The sequence below is a fragment of the Salvelinus fontinalis genome, chromosome 20 (assembly GCF_029448725.1).
Source record: "Salvelinus fontinalis isolate EN_2023a chromosome 20, ASM2944872v1, whole genome shotgun sequence".
NCBI lineage: Eukaryota > Metazoa > Chordata > Actinopteri > Salmoniformes > Salmonidae > Salvelinus > Salvelinus fontinalis.
Window position 1 is genome coordinate 25380267 of NC_074684.1, and position 18811 is coordinate 25399077.

The 18811-nt window shown below is 43.4% G+C and overlaps 1 protein-coding gene across 1 annotated transcript in view; it reads left to right on the forward strand.

Moving 5' to 3' along the window:
- The first annotated feature begins 946 nt into the window (after positions 1-946).
- Positions 947-18811, forward strand: part of LOC129817573 (transcription regulator protein BACH2-like) — a 115763-nt gene continuing 97898 nt past the window's right edge. Inside the window, exon 1 of the mRNA XM_055872965.1 lies at positions 947-1235. The gene's annotated coding sequence lies outside the window, so the exon portion shown is untranslated. The remainder of the gene's footprint in view (positions 1236-18811) is intronic.

Sequence of the window (18811 nt, forward strand, 5' to 3'; positions counted from 1 at the left end):
AGTCATTAAAAACTCATGTCAATTATTATTTCACACAGAGTGAGTCCATATAACTTATTATGTGATTTGTTAAGTCAAATTTTATTTCTGAACTAATTTATGCTTGCCTAAACAAAGGGGGTGAATAGTTATGCAAAGACAATATTTTAGGTATTTATTTTGTATTCATTAGTAAAAATATGTTGAATTTTCTTTTCACTTTTGTGCAACTCAATGACCCCAAGAAAATGTCAAGGGGCCATAGACTTTCTATAGGCACTACATTATGTATCCTATAAAAATTGTCTAATGCATCTAGCCTATTCTTTATTCGTTAAAAGGTATAATTCTAAGTATTGTATTCAATTCAAAGGTTCAAAGGCGGGGGGGGGGGGGGGGGGGGGGGGGGGGGGTTGGTTTTAATATCATCCTTTGTTAAACAATATATATTTATTCCACAGGCCAAGACTGAGAGATGGGCTATAAAAAAGTTGCTTATACCCTATCTATGCAAACTAATCAACAAAAGTTAGTCTCCTAAATGTAGATATTGTGCTGAATTTCCCTTATGATTTCAACTTGAATGTTTCATTTTGTATGTATTGAAATATCCATGTAGGCCTATTTCAGTGTCTTTGACTATGTGGATACCAGTAAAAACGTATATATATATTAGTTGGGACAGTAACTATATGCCCATCATTGCAGCTTTGTGCATGTTCGTTAAATGCCTGGTATATTTGTTTCACTAGTCCAATGTACAACTGCCAACTGCTCGTACAGACAGGGGCTGTTGAACAAATGGATGGAGGGTCGCGCTGTGCGTACTCACCATAGCTATTCACAAACCTCAACTGAGGACATTTTTTTGAGTATGTGGCTACTGCCCGGGGCACCAACGCAATCTGCACGGCGTAATGTTGTGAATGAGGGATAGAATGACGTCAGTGGCCGAATGTCAACAATGTAGCAATTGAGAGTAGGCGGTCCATTCGAGAGTAACAAACAGCGGAGACTGAGCAGCACGCTGCGCAAGATCGTCACACACACTGACATTTGCTGAAGAAGAACAATAACCATTTTTATAACTACAAAACGTAATTTTTATAAAAATAAATAAACGCGTAGTGTCAAGCAAATGTTTTCTCCCTGCAGCCGGGGGCTTTAGGAAACTGCAAGGAAGTCATCATGTGAAAAAAATAATTGTTAAACGGACAAAAGGGCTGGATTACAAGAAAAAAAGCGAAAGTTAAAAGGTGAGCTGCATGCATATGTCAACAAATTTACTGGAATGTGTTATCGAATGTCTTAATTATTTAATTCCTGTGCAGTGCTCGAGTAGACTATAATATGTTTATAACGGCGAATGGAGTTCTTAACTTGTACGGTGAGTCGGCTGTTAATGCTTGGAGTTCGGAGCCATGAAAATGTCTCCCAATTAATACATGCGTTAATCTCTAAAGCTTGGCGGTGTGCCTCAGATGTTTCGTCTGGTTGTAGCTATTTGTTTGGAGTGTGAATACTCCCTGTTTAAGAGTGAAACGTAAGGCTACCACATCCTGTTATGATCTGAGTCAGTATAGTGTGCACTCCCTCCGATTTTAATGTTTTGTAACTGCAAAATGCATTGCTATCCCAGAGGAAGAGGAGGCGCGTCGGTGTGAGGGTCGATGTCAGGCATGGCTCTTGTTTTCTCTGAGAGAAAAGAAGCTGTCACTTGCAAAGGCCTTGACCTATTAAGGGGTCATGGCAAAGACAAAGACCGCCTGTCCGAGTTCCCCCCTTAATTCACTCCATGGCTTTGGCTTTCATCATGATTGAATTCGGACTAGATTCACATTTTTCAATGTAATTAAACTTGAAATGAGCATAACCTACACATTAAATATTACTATAATTATAATTAGGATTATAATAGCCTAATGATTATGATTAGTTGACCTAGTAAGATATTATTATGCTATCTACTAATTATATAATATATTAAGCTACCCCATGTGCTCCTGCGACGAAGCAGATTATTCTTAAAAATTCATTTTTACTCCTCTCAAACTTGAAAAATATTCTCTCACATGCTGCTTTTGAGTAATGAAAGCAATTTGTTCGATTGTGCAATTGACTGAACTGCACCCATGTAAAAACGATTAGCCATTACACTACTCAATCCCCAATTAATCCACAATAAACCTTTGCTGTGTAAGGACTGCGAACGTTATTTGGTTAAGCAACCAAGTCAATTGGCTCGATTGTGCCATTTAAAGAACCAGAGCACATATTCCCATGAAAGCGGGGGAATGTGATTCCCCTCTCCATATTTACATAGTCCGACATAACTCAAGTTAAATTGAGGTTACATGTGTCTACAATAGTCCATATCCTACAGCAATGTGTCTGGAGAAACGATAGCCTACCTGCTGTAAACAAAGGCTGCGCCTTTACGCACAGAAGTCCCCGTGCTTTGTCTTTGTTCACTTTGCATTGGCAACAATGTGGAAGGAATTATTGGCATTATAAGTGTTTCGCCTATTTCCCATAATTTCATGATTCATATTGAGTGTTTTTGTTTAAAATTTATTGACGGGTGGTGAAAAGCGTATTGGTGCAGTGACTTGGCGGCTTTGTCCTCATTTTGAAATCACCGACCGAAAGCGGCTATCATTCGTGCGTTAGGCTACTATAGGCTACACACCTGCTCTGCATAGACTGCGACCACGTTTGCTGCGCGATGCTGTAATGTACTAAGAATGTGTCATCGGAGTGTGTTCTCTCCACGCCGCGAAAGCCTATCTGGGAATGCAATGCGCCATGCTTTGGCTATTTCCAAACTTAAAAGTATGACACAATACAATAGCCTTAAGAAAAACGAAATCATCGAATGATGCTGACATTTTAATGCAGTGATACAGCAGTTTGTATATAGTGCCTAGGATACTGGAATGACAATGCGCACCTAGACATTCCTTTGTCTAGTGATCTAGAACTGCTGATGCCATGGTATCACAACGGTGGCTGAGTGTGCTATGAGTGTGCGCATCGAAGATATTTTGAAGTGATGATTCATGATTTGGACTCACGTATAGCATTCTAAAAACAAATTTTCCATGAAATGTCTCAACGCTTCACTATAACACTATTACAGCATATAGGTGTATCTAATTTAATATATCCTATTCTTGAACCAAGAAACAACAATAGAAAAATAAAACGTTTAAACTATTCCTCTTTCACATAGGTGTCATTGATGCGCATTGTATCAATCAATATAGCAATTTATAGCATGTGCGTAATCATCTGCTGCAGATATGACGCCATTGTTCTATAGGCTCCTGCCTTTATCTTCGGTAGACCTAGGCTACATGTGCATGGTTTCACTTATTTAGTCAGTGTACTGTATGCTTCACTTTCCCGATTAATCTGAATCTATAATTCGAGGCAATGTTGACAGTGAATCTCTTGGTTGGATACAGTAGCATATGATGCAATATCACACCAAAAACCTACAACATCTATAATATAACCAATTTCGATACAGCCGAAGATACATTTGATTTGGTTGGAACATTTCATTTCTGTATAAGGTTGTTTTGGTTTTTGAATCCATTGCATTATTGTATTTTTAGGACATACTTTATGCCAATATTATTTACATTTCACATTTTAGTCATTTAGCAGACGCTCTTATCCAGAGTGACCTACAGATGCAATTGGGGTTATTACATGTAATTAAAACAAACTAAGGAAACATGTTATGGTTCTCTGAGTTAAGCTAAGAGAGCCCTCCAAATTTACTGGTTGTATCCGAATACCCATACTAGCATACTAAATAGTATGCGAAAAAATAAAGTGTTATGTAACACTATGAAAATAGTACTCCGAATGCGCCAGCTAATGCGCCATTGTGTTGACTCACGCATATATCGTTCATTTTGGTACAGCGGGTCAATGTATATGATTATCAGCTGTTGTCAGACACGGAGTCGGAAAATACGAGAGAATTCTGCTAGATCAAACGACGAAATCACTATGCAGTTTAAGTATGTAGTATGCTAGTATGGGTATTCGGGCACGACCATTGATTCATGAAATCGCACTTTTGTCAGGGGGTTATGATTAAGAATAGCACTACTTTTCATGACTATTGTCGAATAATCAATACATCAAAAAACCAATGTTTTGATGTATTACGGCATATATATATTATGTAGATTCATGTACACCTGAAGGAAAGGAACTGTATGTTGGAAAATAAATAGGTCGTTTTTATGAGGTAATAATCAAATGGCAATATAATTAATCTGTCATGAGAAAGTCTTCACACATGCACCTTTGTTTTTGGCATCATTAAGGGATCGTTTGCATCCCTCCAGGCATTTGAGTTACCCTTACCAGCGAAAACTCAACATCTCTAATCACAGCCTTGAGTAGAAAAAAACATGTTCCCATAGTTCTCCCACGTCAGCACAAAGGCATGTTTGACTGGGCCCCAGCCAGTGGGAGCCATAGATGGGACTGCGCTGCTGGGAGAAATCTAAGATCATGCAACTCAGACCTAGGGCTTTTGTTTTTTTCCCTTCCTCTCCACTCTCAGTCATTCTCCCCTCTCTCTTTTCTCTCGCTCTCTTTTCTCTTTCTCTTTTCTCTCTCTCTTTTATCTATATCTCTCTCACTCTATTTTCTCTCTCTTTTATCCCTTTCTCTCTTTTCTCTCTCTCTTTTATCGCTATCTCTTTTCTCTCTCTCTTTTCTTTCTCTCTTTTATCTCTCTCTTTTATCTCTCTTGCTCTCTCTCCTGGGTGTTTCGTTCCTCCTCTCTTTTATTGCTTTCTCTCTCTTTTATCCCTCTCTCATTTATCCCTCTCTCTTTTTTCTCTCTCTCTCTTTTATCCCTCTCTCTCTTTTCTCTCTCTCTTTTACCGCTCTCTCTCTTCTCTCGCTCTCTCTTTTCTCTCTCTCTTTTATCACTCTCTTTATTTTCTCTCCCTCTCTTTTATCTCTCTTTTATCTCTCTCCTGGGTGTTTCATTCCTCCTCTCTTTTATCTCTCTCTCTCTCTCGCTCTCTTTTCTCTCTCTCTCTCTCTCTCTCTCTCTCTCTCTCTCTCTCTCTCTCTCCTGGGTGTTTTGTTCCTCCTCTCCCACTATCCAGAGCAGTGATGCTACTGCCATTATCACTCACCATGTGAAATCAGACTTCATTATCGTGCCAGACCCACCTCCGTCTGCCCTGCCTGCCTCTCACTGTGTTCCCTTCACTTCACTGTGTGAAGAGAGACAGAGTGCCAAAAAGCTATCACACACAAAACGCTACAGGCACGATACTGATTGCTCTGTTTTGGTTGGAGTTTTTATACTGCCTGCGTGAGATTATCAAGACTCCTAAATCACCCCTTGACTGCGTCATCAGACTATCTGTGATCTGCTGTAGTATGCCAGGCTGAGAGTGACTGAGAGTGACCCCACCATGTGGCCTCAGGCCTTGAGGAGGCTGGCCCACGCAGACAGTTAACTCAATGCTCATTGGGAACCCATCCTGTGGTCATTCATTACTTTTGAATTGTTCAAAACGGATTTCAACAAACTAAGTTACTCACATCTCGTCTGAATTGGGTTGAAGTTAAAACAACAGGGAAGGTGTGGGGCCGATAGGAAGTTAGTGAGTTAGTGACTATCTGGGCAGTACCATGTCACCGAAGGAAGCACTAATTGTGTAAACGAGTAGACATCGATTGAAGTGAATCATTGTAGTACAGAGGCCTTTCAGATCACATTGCAGTAATCTCTCTGTTTTACAGCTGTGTGCTTGGCTCGGCTGTGTGCTTGGAGGTGCTGTGTGCTTGGCTCGGCTGTGTGCTTGGAGGTGCTGTGTGCTTGGCTCGGCTGTGTGCTTGGAGGTGCTGTGTGCTTGGCTCGGCTGTGTGCTTGGAAGTGCTGTGTGCTTGGCTCGGCTGTGTGCTTGGAGGTGCTGTGTGCTTGGCTCGGCTGTGTGCTTGGAGGTGCTGTGTGCTTGGCTCGGCTGTGTGCTTGGAGGTGCTGTGTGCTTGGCTCGGCTGTGTGCTTGGAGGTGCTGTGTGCTTGGCTCGGCTGTGTGCTTGGAGGTGCTGTGTGCTTGGCTCGGCTGTGTGCTTGGAGGTGCTGTGTGCTTGGCTCGGCTGTGTGCTTGGATGTGTCCTCCTTATGCTGTTGGATCCTCTGGTTTCCTGTGTGAAGCGTATAGAGCGCTGCAGGACTATGAGACGCGAGCGTGGTAAAGCCAGTGCAGCTGCCGTTTGGACACGGTGAGTCCCTCACATATAATGCGCCAGCACAGGAGTGCTCTCTCTATGTGGTGAGAAAAGACGATGCCAAGGAGTGTGATTTCAGTGCTCTCAGCCTCAAGTGTCACTCTTAAGAGACTCAATGATCAGCTCTTATCTAAGGGCAAATTAATATCATGCCAAATTACTTATTTAAAGTTCCTTTCAGCTCCAACACTCAGTTGTTTTATCTTCACAATTGTTGTTGTTACAATTTATTGGTGATGGGATACCAGTGTGCTTATTAAATGGGAAGTCAATACCTCAATGTAGCATTTCCTGTCCATTTCCATTTAAATAAAACCACTTTTATAGTTCCACTTGTAGATGTGAATCATACCCTCAGACCTGTGTAGTGATAGCATTCATAACCCAGTGTCATATTTTCATCAGCCCTGCCACTGTGTGTGGTCCTCTTCTCTTAAGCATCAGAGGACTTGGGAGACGTATGTAATAAAAGTCATTTTTTTCTATAGTTGACTGGGAAAATTGCGGCATAGGAACCACATCAAAAGCCTCAGCTGTTCCTATATGTCAGACTGTCTCAACAGCAGCACATTTACAGTCCAACATGCACCAGGCAGGCAGGCAGCCGATGGCATTGATTCTTTACCAGAACCCCTACCAGCTAAGGAAGGGCCAAAAAGCAAATTACCCAGTGTGACTTGGGAGTAGTTGTAATTTAGTCAACAAACCCCTGTCTGCATTTTATTTCATTTCCTAAAAGTTCCTTAGAGTTTCTAAGATGCCTTTTCCATATTTAGAGCAAAGCAAAGCACCCAGTTCGGTTCCAGGTGTTGTGTCTACTCTCTGGGGGCCCTGCTCTCATAGTGGTGATGACATGCATGTTACACACCTTATCAAATTAGACCTGTTTTGCAGCAAATTCCAGGTGAAGAAAACTGGATTTTGTCTGGCAGGGTTTACCTGATTGAGAACTAAGTAGATAGTATAAGTAATCTCCTAGTTACAGTTACAGCCATGCCCACCCCGCCTGTCAGCGTTTTCCCTCTGCAGCTGCTGAATCACATGTGGAGAGGAACCGGAGCCCCTCTGACCAATGACCGACCACTCACATATCCAACCCAGTCAACCTCCCGTTACCAAACCCACCCACTTACTGTACTTAATCCTTACTTGACTTAATCCTTACTGTACATAATCCATACTTGACTTAATCCTTACTGTACATAATCCATACTTGATTTAATCCTTACTGTACTTTAACCTTACTTGACTTAATCCCTTCAGCTCCTAGTGGAACAAAGGGCCTCAACAGTCCCTTTTTACAGTATCTAGACATATTCTCTTAGTCACTCATCGGCCTGTCTCTAACTTACTTCATGCATCCTCATTCACTACTTGTTTTACACTGCTCCTACTTTTTTCTTAACTAGTTTGAAAGCATGAGTCTGGCAGCCTACTTACTCTATTTGTAAAGCTTACCCTCTATCTCTGTCTGATTCTGTTAGCCCACTGCCTGACACAATGTCAGACACAAGAATGCTCTTCTGTTGTCTTCCTTTCTAGTCTGACGTCATATCCTCACTCTTATGTCTGTGACAATCTCTTTTGTTCTGTTAGTCTTCAGCATTACAGGTCTTATTGTTGTGCAGCGAAATCTACAGCTTGTCGATGACGGTGTGCCAAAAAGCTCATTTGTGAGCTTTAAGCAGAGTTGAGCTCTATCTCTGCAGTGCCTACACAACCATGCGAGGGAGCGCATGGGAGTCGCATTAGTGTCACTGTGGCTTTGGTCGGCACACATGTGTCACAGGGCTTCTGCATGTCAACATCATGCTATGTCTTAATATAACCTGGATGCACTCTCTGTCTGCATCGATGATCAACACAGAGGTGGAAAACATGACATTTTGAATGGAAAAATTGGAACACAGAAAATTTGACACAGAGACAGATGAATGCTCTGATATTGGTTATTACTCTATAGTAAATGTTAAATGTTAAAAGTGTAAATGTGAAAAATATCAATTTATATATGTAAAATTTAATTTAAGTCATGCAATAAAGCGGACAAAAAAAAAATGGAAAAAAAAAAATATCATCAATATCCACAGATGTCAATATTTACATCATCTTCATTTCACCAGAGATATGGTATTAGGTGTTCAGGTATTCCTTCACTTCCTTCCCCTTGGCAACCCTTTTCATCATCCCATTCCTCACATTTCTGCCAACAACAATTCTTCTGCAAAAATTTGCATAATTTTCCTGTGCGCTTGCGCCCTCTCTCTCTCTCTTTCTCTCTGAGCCTTATTAAATTACAAAGGTTTTGACATTTTTTCGGTCATTTAAAACAATATTGGTTGAAAGCCTGAATGAACTCGAGTTCCAGGCTCGCTAGAGAACCCGACGATTCCTGCCAAGGTCATTTTGTTTTCCCTCTTTTCACATGTTTCTCCTTAGTCAATGGGAAAAAGGAGCAGCAGTCTGTCAATCACTCGAGATTGGAAGGTATTTAAAACAATCAGTGGATTGGTAAGAGGAGTGAGGTCATTGTTTTAGGGCGGGAGAGAGAGAGAGAGGGAGGGAGGAAGGAAAGAAAGAAGGGGTGACCCCTGTGGCAGGAGACGACCCTGTGGTGGGCTGTTGTTGTCTGTCTGCCAGACCCAGGCACAGGGCCAGTCAGCCAGTACCCTGAACTCTAAGGTAACACTGGCTATGGCAAAGGTCACCATTCCTGCTAGATGGATTTATTTGTACTGCTTTGCACATCAGAATTTCCCGCCAAAAACAAAACATTCCCTGTGTGTATGTGAGGGGATGTAAACACAGAGCTCCAACATCTGTATCTAATGATGAACACTGTATTAATCAAATTGAGGCCCTTTCTCCAGAGTCAGGATAAACAAGGCAGGATGTAATAATGATTATCTAGAAATCAACTTTCTGCAACTTTTCTTTATTTGTTTTCATGTGTCGGCTATTTCATTGATTTCCCCCTACAGTTATACAAGCTGCAAGGAAGAATGTACTGTAGAAACATTTCATACTTATGATCATACAGTTACTGTCAGTTATTCAAGAACAGTTTGAAATGTGTATCAATCAAACGGTCATTAATTAAAGTCACAACACAAATTCCAAGAAATTCAGAATAATATTTTCATTAAAGCCATCACTGCCGAAGTTGTGGAGTGTAGACCTACCCAAACACATTGGTAGCGTGGTTTTGGGTATAGCTGTTGATGTAGCTAGTGTTTGTGAGAGTGGGGGGTTGGGGATCTGCATCCTGTGAGACTTGCACAGGTGGTTGGGAGGAGGGAGGGAGGGGTGGAGGAAAAGGTGGGCGTGGAGGAGCAGGGGCGTAGTGCCCACTTCCTGTTGAAATACTGTAAACCAGTTGGCTCACGGCCAGCTCAACAGGATTTGTCTTGGGGTGGCTGCTCTCTCTCCACAACACAATAGGCTGCCATTGGTTGAGAGGCTTTGTGTTATGGCTTAGATCATTGTGTCTTGTACTTGATTTTTTTTAAATAAGTGTTGCAAAGAAAAACACATTCTGAACAAAACATTTAACTCTCCCATCAAGACAAAGATTAAACGACAATGTACTATTACAATTCTGCAAGTTATTACATATGAATATTTACCTCTTGAAATGGTGCATGTTTTTTCAAGAGAGAACAACATTTAATGGTCCAATGCAGCAAAAAAAAAATGTTGTTAACAATTAAGTACCTTACTGTGATTGTTTTCTATTAAAATGGTCAAAAAGAAACAAAATTTGATTCTTAGCGCAGAGCAATTTCTCAAGCAAAAATGATGCAAGGACTGTCGGGGAGTGGTCTAAGTGGGTTATTGGCAGAGAGGTTTGGAACCCTCTTTCTTATTGGTCTATTAACCAATAGATGTCCCCAGGCAGGCCAAAACGCCATCTTACCAAAACAGGCTGGAATTTCAGCTGGTCTTTTCAAACAGCTCCTACACTAAAGGGGCATTATCATTATTTTCACAATTTCACAGTATTATTCCAACCTCATAGGGTGGAAAGATACAGTGAGTGCACAAAACATTAAGAACACCTTCCCAGTGTTGCCGTGTCAATACACCCTGGGGTTCGATCCCAGGCTGTGCCATTACCGGCCGTGACCGGGATTCCCATAGGGTGGCGCACAATTGGCCCAGCATCGTCCGAGTTAGGGGAGAGTTTGGCCGGGGGGGCTTTACTTGGCTCATCGTGCTCTAGCGACTCCATGTGGCGGGCCAGTCGCCTGCAGGCTGACTTCGGTCGTCAGTCGAACGGTGTTTCCTCCAACACATTGGTGCTGCTGGCTTTCGGGTTAAGCGGGCGGGTGTTAAGAAGCGCGGTTTGGCAGGTCATGTTTTGGAGGACGCATGACTCGACCTTCGCCTCTCCCGAGGCCATATGGAGTTGCAGCGATAAGACAAGATCGTAATCACGAATTTGGGGGAAAAAGGGGGTAAAAAGTACTTAATAATAATAAACACCTTCCTAATATTGGGTTGCACCCTCCCCCCAGGGATGCTGGCTCATGTTGACTCCATTGCTTCCCACAGTTGTGTCAAGTTGGCTGGATGTCCTTTGGTGGACCATTTTTAATACACACGGGAAACTGTTGAGTGTGAAAAACCCAGCAGCGTTGCAGTTCTTGAGACAAACCGGTGCACCCAGCACCTACTACCATACCCCATTCAAAAGCACTTACTGTAAATCTTTTGTCTTGCCCATTCACCCTCTGAATGGCACACATAGACAATCCATGTCTAAATTGTCTCATGGCTTAAAAATCTTTCTTTAACCTGTCTCAAACCCTTCATACAGTTGTTTGATTTTAATTGGATTAAAAAAGTGACATTGATAAGGATCATAGATTTTACCTGGATTCACCTGGTCAGCCTATGTCATGGAAAGAATGTTTTGTGTTCTTAATGTTTTGTAAACTCAGTATATATACAAATAAAGTCTTCATTTGTTTTTTCTCCTTTTGAATTTCCTTGAAGTTGACCTTAAATCCCAAGGGGATATACAGGTAACTGCCAAAATAAAGGAAACACTTAAAACTTCTTATGGCTGAGATCCCGTCAACGGGATCGATATGACAACAGCCAGTGAAAGTGCAGGGCGCCAAATTCAAAACAACAGAAATCTCATAATTAAAATTCCTCAGACATACAGACAGTATTTTACAACATTTTAAAGATAAACTTGTTGTTAATCCCACCACAGTGTCCGATTTAAAAAAGACTTTACGACGAAAGCACACCAAACGATTATGTTAGGTCTGCACCTAGTCACAGAAAAACCCAGCCATTTTTCCAGCCAAAGAGAGGAGTCACAAAAAACAGAAATAGAGATAAAATGAATCACTAACCTTTGATGATCTTCATCAGATGACACTCATAGGACTTCATGTTACACAATACATGTATGTTTTGTTCAATAAAGTTCATATTTATATCCAAAAATCTTAGTTTACATTGGCACGTTATGTTCAGTAATGTTTTGCCTCCAAAACATCCGGTGATTTTGCAGAGAGCCACATCAATTTACAGAAATGCTCATAATAAACATTGATAAAAGATACAAGTATTACACATGGAACTTTAGATAAACTTCTCCTTAATGCAACCGCTGTGTCAGATTTCAAAAAAACTTTACGGAAAAAGCACACCATACTATAATCTGAGTACAGGGCTCAGAGCCCAAACAAGCCATAAAGATATCCGCCATGTTGTGGAGTCAACAGATGTCAGAATAGCATTATAAATATTCACTTACCTTTGATGATCTTCATCAGAATGCACTCCCAGGAATCCCAGTTCCACAATAAATGTTTGTTTTGTTCGATATAGTCCATCATTTTTGTCCAAATAACTCCATTTTGTTTGCGCTTTCAGTTCAGTAATCCAAATTCATGACGCACAGGTCAGACGAAAAGTCAAACAATTCCATTACAGTTAGTAGAAGCATGTCAAACGATGTATAGAATCAATCTTCAGGATGTTTTTAACATAAATCTTCAATAATGTTTCAACCGGAGAATTCCTTTGTCTTCAGAAATGCAATGGAAAGCAGGTCGCTCTCACATGAGCGCGCATGTTCAGCTCATGCCAGACACCTGACTCAAAGAGCTCTCCTTCCCTCATTCTTCACAGTAGAAGCATCAAACAATGTTCTAAAGACTGTTGACATCTAGTGGAAGCCGTAAGAAGTGCAATATGACCAATGTATATATACTGTATATTGGATAGGCAAACCTACAAACCTCAGATTTCCCACTTCCTGGTTGGATTTTTTCTCAGGTTTTTGCCTGCCATATGAGTTCTGTTATACTCACAGACATCATTCAAACAGTTTTAGAAACTTCAGAGTGTTTTCTATCCAAATACTAATAATATGCATATCTTAGCCTCTGAGTCTGAGTAGTAGGCAGTTTACTCTGGGCACCTTTTCATCCAAGCTACTCAATACTGCCGCCCAGCCATAAGAAGTTAAGTAAATAAGGGATACAAATTATATTGAAAGCACGTGCTTCCACACAGGTTGGTTCCTGAGTTAATTAAGCAATTAACATCCCATCATGCTTACGGTCATGTATAGAAATGCCCAGTTGCCCTTTATTTTTGGCTACCATGGCTAGAAGAAGAGATCTCAGTGACTTTTAAAGAGGGGTCTCAAAGGAGGATAGGGGGTTTAAAGTGTGTGTGTGTGTGTGTGTTAGTCACCAGATCTCAACCCAATTGAACACTTATGGGAGATTCTGGAATGGTGCCTGAGACAGCATTTTCCACAACCATCAACAAAACATCAAATGATGGAATTTCTTGTGGAAGAATGGTGTCACATCCCTCGCAATAGAGTTCCAGACACTTGTAGAATCAATGCCAAGGCACATTAAAGCTGTTCTGGCAGCTCTTGGTGGCCCAACGCCCTATTAAGACACTTTATGTTGGCATTTCCTTTTTTTGGGCAGTTACGTGTATATGTAGGTTTTATATGATAAAGGTTTTTCCTGGAAGAATGTTGAAGGATGTTACAAAGATGTTACAAAGATCAACATCTAAGCTTTGATATTTACTTTTGACCATCTTTAACTCAATTTTCATTCCGTTATCTAAAGCCATGTCTCTAGAACTTGTTGTTGAACTTGATGTTCTACACTTTGTATTCACGAAATCATGCTTTACACAAATAAATATAGTATTTTGAGTCGTTTAATAGTCACACATTTCTAATCACCTACAACTGCAGTGTGTAATAGCCGTCGCTTTCCTCATCCTCGGATGAGGTGAGGAGAGAAGGATCTTCTGACCAAAATGCGGGTTCAGGGAAATATGCCATCTTTATTGATTAACAATGATGAAGATGGTAAACACGAAACAAAACAAAAACACTTTCAAAACTACAAAATAACAAATGATCGTGAAGCTAAATAACGATGTGCACACACTGGCTACAAACGTTCTGACATAGACAATTACTCACCACCAATGAGAGCCTATGGCTACCCTAAATAAGGCTCCCAATCAGAGACAACCGAAATCAGCTGTCTCTAATTGGGAACTCATTCAGGTAACCATAGACTCTCCTAGACAACTAAACATACATAGACAACGCTAGACACATGTATTCAACACAAACCCATATACTATACCCAACAACCCCTTTACCATAAAAAACACCCAAAACCAACAAAACACAAACATTCCCCATGTCACACCCTGACCTAACTAAAATAATAAAGAAAACAAAGAATACTAAGGCCAGGGCGTGACATAACCCCCCCCTTAAGGTGCGAACTCCGGGCGCACCATTACACAGTCTAGGGGAGGGTCTGGGTGGGCTTCCATCCATGGTGGCGGCTCCGGCTCTGGTCGTGGTCCCCACGTCACCACAGTCCCTAACCGCCTCCTTAGCTTCCTCCAGATGACCCCCCTCCACATTAACCACACTGCATTAAGGGGCAGTTCCGGACTAAGGGGCAGTACCAGGGTAAGGGGCAGTACCAGGGTAAGGGGCAGCACCAGGGTAAGGGGCAGTACCAGGGTAAGGGGCAGTACCAGGGTAAGGGGCAGCACCAGGGTAAGGGGCAGCACCAGGGTAAGGGGCAGCACCAGGGTAAGGGGCAGCACCAGGGTAAGGGGCAGCTCCGGACTGAGGAATGGCAGCTCCGGACTGAGGAATGGCAGCTCCGGACTGAGGGACTGCAGCTCCGGACTGAGGGACGGCCCATGGCTGGCTGACGGATCTGGCTGCTCATGGCTGGCTGACGGATCTGGCTGCTCATGGCTAGCTGACGGATCTGGCTGCTCATGGCTAGCTGACGGATCTGGCTGCTCATGGCTAGCTGACGGATCTGGCTGCTCATGGCTGGCTGACGGATCTGGCTGCTCATGGCTGGCTGACGGATCTGGCTGCTCATGGCTGGCTGACGGATCTGGCTGCTCATGGCTGGCTGACGGATCTGGCTGCTCATGGCTAGCTGACGGATCTGGCTGCTCATGGCTAGCTGACGGATCTGGCTGCTCATGGCTAGCTGACGGATCTGGCTGCTCATGGCTAGCTGACGGATCTGGCTGCTCATGGCTAGCTGACGGATCTGGCTGCTCATGGCTAGCTGACGGATCTGGCTGCTCATGGCTAGCTGACGGATCTGGCTGCTCATGGCTAGCTGACGGATCTGGCTGCTCATGGCTAGCTGACGGATCTGGCTGCTCATGGCTGGCTGACGGATCTGGCTGCTCATGGCTAGCTGGCGACTCTGGCAGATCCTGTCTGGTTGGCGGCTCTGGCAGATCCTGTCTGGTTGGCGGCTCTGGCAGATCCTGTCTGGTTGGCGGCTCTGGCAGATCCTGTCTGGTTGGCGGCTCTGGCAGATCCTGTCTGGTTGGCGGCTCTGGCAGATCCTGTCTGGTTGGCGGCTCTGGCAGATCCTGTCTGGTTGGCGGCTCTGGCAGATCCTGTCTGGTTGGCGGCTCTGGCAGATCCTGTCTGGTTGGCGGCTCTGGCAGATCCTGTCTGGTTGGCGGCTCTGGCAGATCCTGTCTGGTTGGCGGCTCTGGCAGATCCTGTCTGGTTGGCGGCTCTGGCAGATCCTGTCTGGCTGACGGCTCTAGCGGCTCCTGTCTGGCTGACGGCTCTAGCGGCTCCTGTCTGGCGGATGGCTCTGTAGGCTCATGGCAGACGGGCGGCTTTGCAGGCTCATGGCAGACGGGCGGCTTTGCAGGCTCATGGCAGACGGATGGCTCAGATGGCGCTGGGGAGACGGATGGCTCAGATGGCGCTGGGGAGACGGATGGCTCAGATGGCGCTGGGGAGACGGATGGCTCAGATGCCGCTGGGGAGACGGATGGCTCAGATGGCGCTGGGGAGACGGATGGCTCAGATGGCGCTGGGGAGACGGATGGCTCTGGCCGGATACGGCGCACTGTAGACCTGGTGCGTGGTGCCGGAACTGGAGGCACCGGGCTAATGATAAGCACCTTCCTACTAGTGCGTGGAGCAGAGACAGGGCACACTGAACTCTCAAAGCGTACTCTATACCAGGTGCGTGGTACCGGCACTGGTGGCACCTGGCTGAGGGCACGCACCTCAGGACTAGTACGGGGAGAAGTGACAGTGTGTACAGGACTTGGGAGACGCACAGGTGGCTTAGTGCGTGGGGCCGGAACTGGAGGCACCGAACTGGATACACGCACTATAGGGAGAGTGCGTGGAGGAGGAACAGGGCTCTGGAAATGCACTGGTAGCCTAGTGCGTAGTGTAGGCACTGTAGGTACTAGGCTGGGGCGGGGAGGTGGCGCCGGAAATACCGGACCGTGCAGGCGTACTGGCTCTCTTGAGCATTGAGCCTGCCCAACCTTACCTGGTTGAATGCTCCCGGTCGCCCACCCAGTACGGGGAGGTGGAATAACCCGCACCGGGCTGTGTAGGCGAACCGGGGAAACCCTGCGTAAGGCAGGTGCCATGTATGCCGGCCCGAGGAGACGCACTGGAGACCAGACGCGTTGAGCCGGCCTCATGACACCTGGCTCAATGCCCAATCTCGCCCTACCAGTGCGGGGAGGTGGAATAACCCGCACCGGCCTATGCACACGTACAGGAGACACCGTGCGCTCTACTGCGTAACACGGTGTCTGCCCGTACTCCCGCTCTCCACGGTTAGCCTGGGAAGTGGGCGCAGGTCTCCTACCTGCCCTTGGCCCACTACCCTTTAGCCCCCCCCCAAGAAATTTTTGGGAGTTACTCACGGGCTTTTTCGGCTTCCGTGCCAGACGCGTTCCCTCATAGCTCCGGTTCCTCTCTCCGGTAGCCTCCGCTCTCCTCAGTGCCTCCAGCTGTTCCCATGGGAGGCGATCTCTACCAGCTAGGATTTCCTCCCATGTGTAGACACCTTTTCCATTCAATACATCGTCCCATGTCCATTGCTCCTTCTTCTGTCCCTTACTCCGTTTAGCATTCCCATACCGCTTGGTCTCTGTATTTTGGTGGGTGATTCTGTAATAGCCGTCGCTTTCCTCATCCTCGGATGAGGTGAGGAGAGAAGGATCTTCTGACCAAAATGCGGGTTCAGGGAAATATGCCATCTTTATTGATTAACAATGATGAAGATGGTAAACACGAAACAAAACAAAAACACTTTCAAAACTACAAAATAACAAATGATCGTGAAGCTAAATAACGATGTGCACACACTGGCTACAAACGTTCTGACATAGACAATTACTCACCACCAATGAGAGCCTATGGCTACCCTAAATAAAGCTCCCAATCAGAGACAACCGAAATCAGCTGTCTCTAATTGGGAACTCATTCAGGTAACCATAGACTCTCCTAGACAACTAAACATACATAGACAACGCTAGACACATGTATTCAACACAAACCCATATACTATACCCAACAACCCCTTTACCATAAAAAACACCCAAAACCAACAAAACACAAACATTCCCCATGTCACACCCTGACCTAACTAAAATAATAAAGAAAACAAAGAATACTAAGGCCAGGGCGTGACACAGTGCATGTCTTTTATTTAGATAGACGTTAAAAAAAACTACTGTAGCATTATTTTTCTTCTATGGTTGGATAGACAGGTGGCAATATTGCAGAAGTGTGTTGGAATGACGTGTATTTTGTTTATTGAAAAAAATTACAGACCTCTACATGCTTTGTAAGTAGGAAAACCTGTAAAATCGGCAGTGTATCAAATACTTGTTCTCCCCACTGTATGTAGAATCCATGCTTGTCTCTATCTGAGTTCTGCTATTGACTCTATGGAAGAAAGACAATGACAACCAACAAAATACAAAAAGTATTTTTTATACCACAATCATACATTGTAATTTCTAGTGAAAAAACTTAGATTACCATCAAAACAAAATAGAATAATACTGGATAAATTCACTTGATCATTTTGTAGTATGATAAATTGTAAATTGTTTGTATCTATGGCCACGTCAATAGTACTTGTATTTTTTCCTCACTCATTCTCCAGACAATAGCTCCACTTGCCGCAGCTTTTCCATCGCCAAGAGATGAAGTAGCATTTTATTGCTACTTTGACAATAACATCTAGACTATGTTGAATTTACCAGTACCAGTATTGTGCTGTATTCATAAAGTCATATTCATCAGCACATGTTTTTACTTGTTCATATTCTAAATGTGATGTTAAAAACGTACATGACCAGTTGCCTAGCTTATGGACCATATCAGAAGAAACACTGAATTAGACAGGTCTATCTAAACGTAACTCATGGATCTTTGGATCGATAGTATTTGGATCGATAGTATTTGGATCGATAGTATTTGCATGAACGGCTTTAGTAGCTGGCATTTAGATGGATTACTGTAGCGTCATATCCCTTTCATCTCTAACACAGAGACTGTCTCTGGAGGGGAGGAAGCGAATTGGTCCTCATTATGCTTAGCATGCACTTTTAGGTTAGCTTAGCGCTCTCTTATTCAATTCATACTTCTCATTGTCATCTGATTGAACAGGGTAAGTATCATAATGTGTACACTGTGCACATGCTGCACTTTTACTTTACAGGTTCTTTACGTGGGTTTATCCTGACCATAATGTCTTCTGCGTATTTGAATGTGTGCATGGACAATATGTTTTATCTAGAATACAAGTTACTTCACATGAGGATCTGTGTAGCATTGCATAGTTAGTGTGATTCATCAAGAATTTGCTATGAATCCAGTGACGTCTGAGCCCCAGCATACTATGTCATATTGCGTATAAGTTTCCAGTCTTAATCACCTAACTTGGTTCAGTGGTTTGATCATCACGCACAGTCAACAATGTTACAGTTTATAGAGGCAGTTTACACGCTGATTCAAATCTTCTTCAATTTGATTTATATTTGACATTTTGTCATTTTGCCACTTCTCTCCAGAGCGACTTAGTGCATATATTTTTCAATCTCTTTCATGCCTCGTTGGTGGACGTCAACGTTAAAACTGTTAGCAGTTCAGATCTTTTGTTGATATAACGTGATGATGGTACAGCTTTTATCAGATTTTGGTTTGAAGGGGAAATTA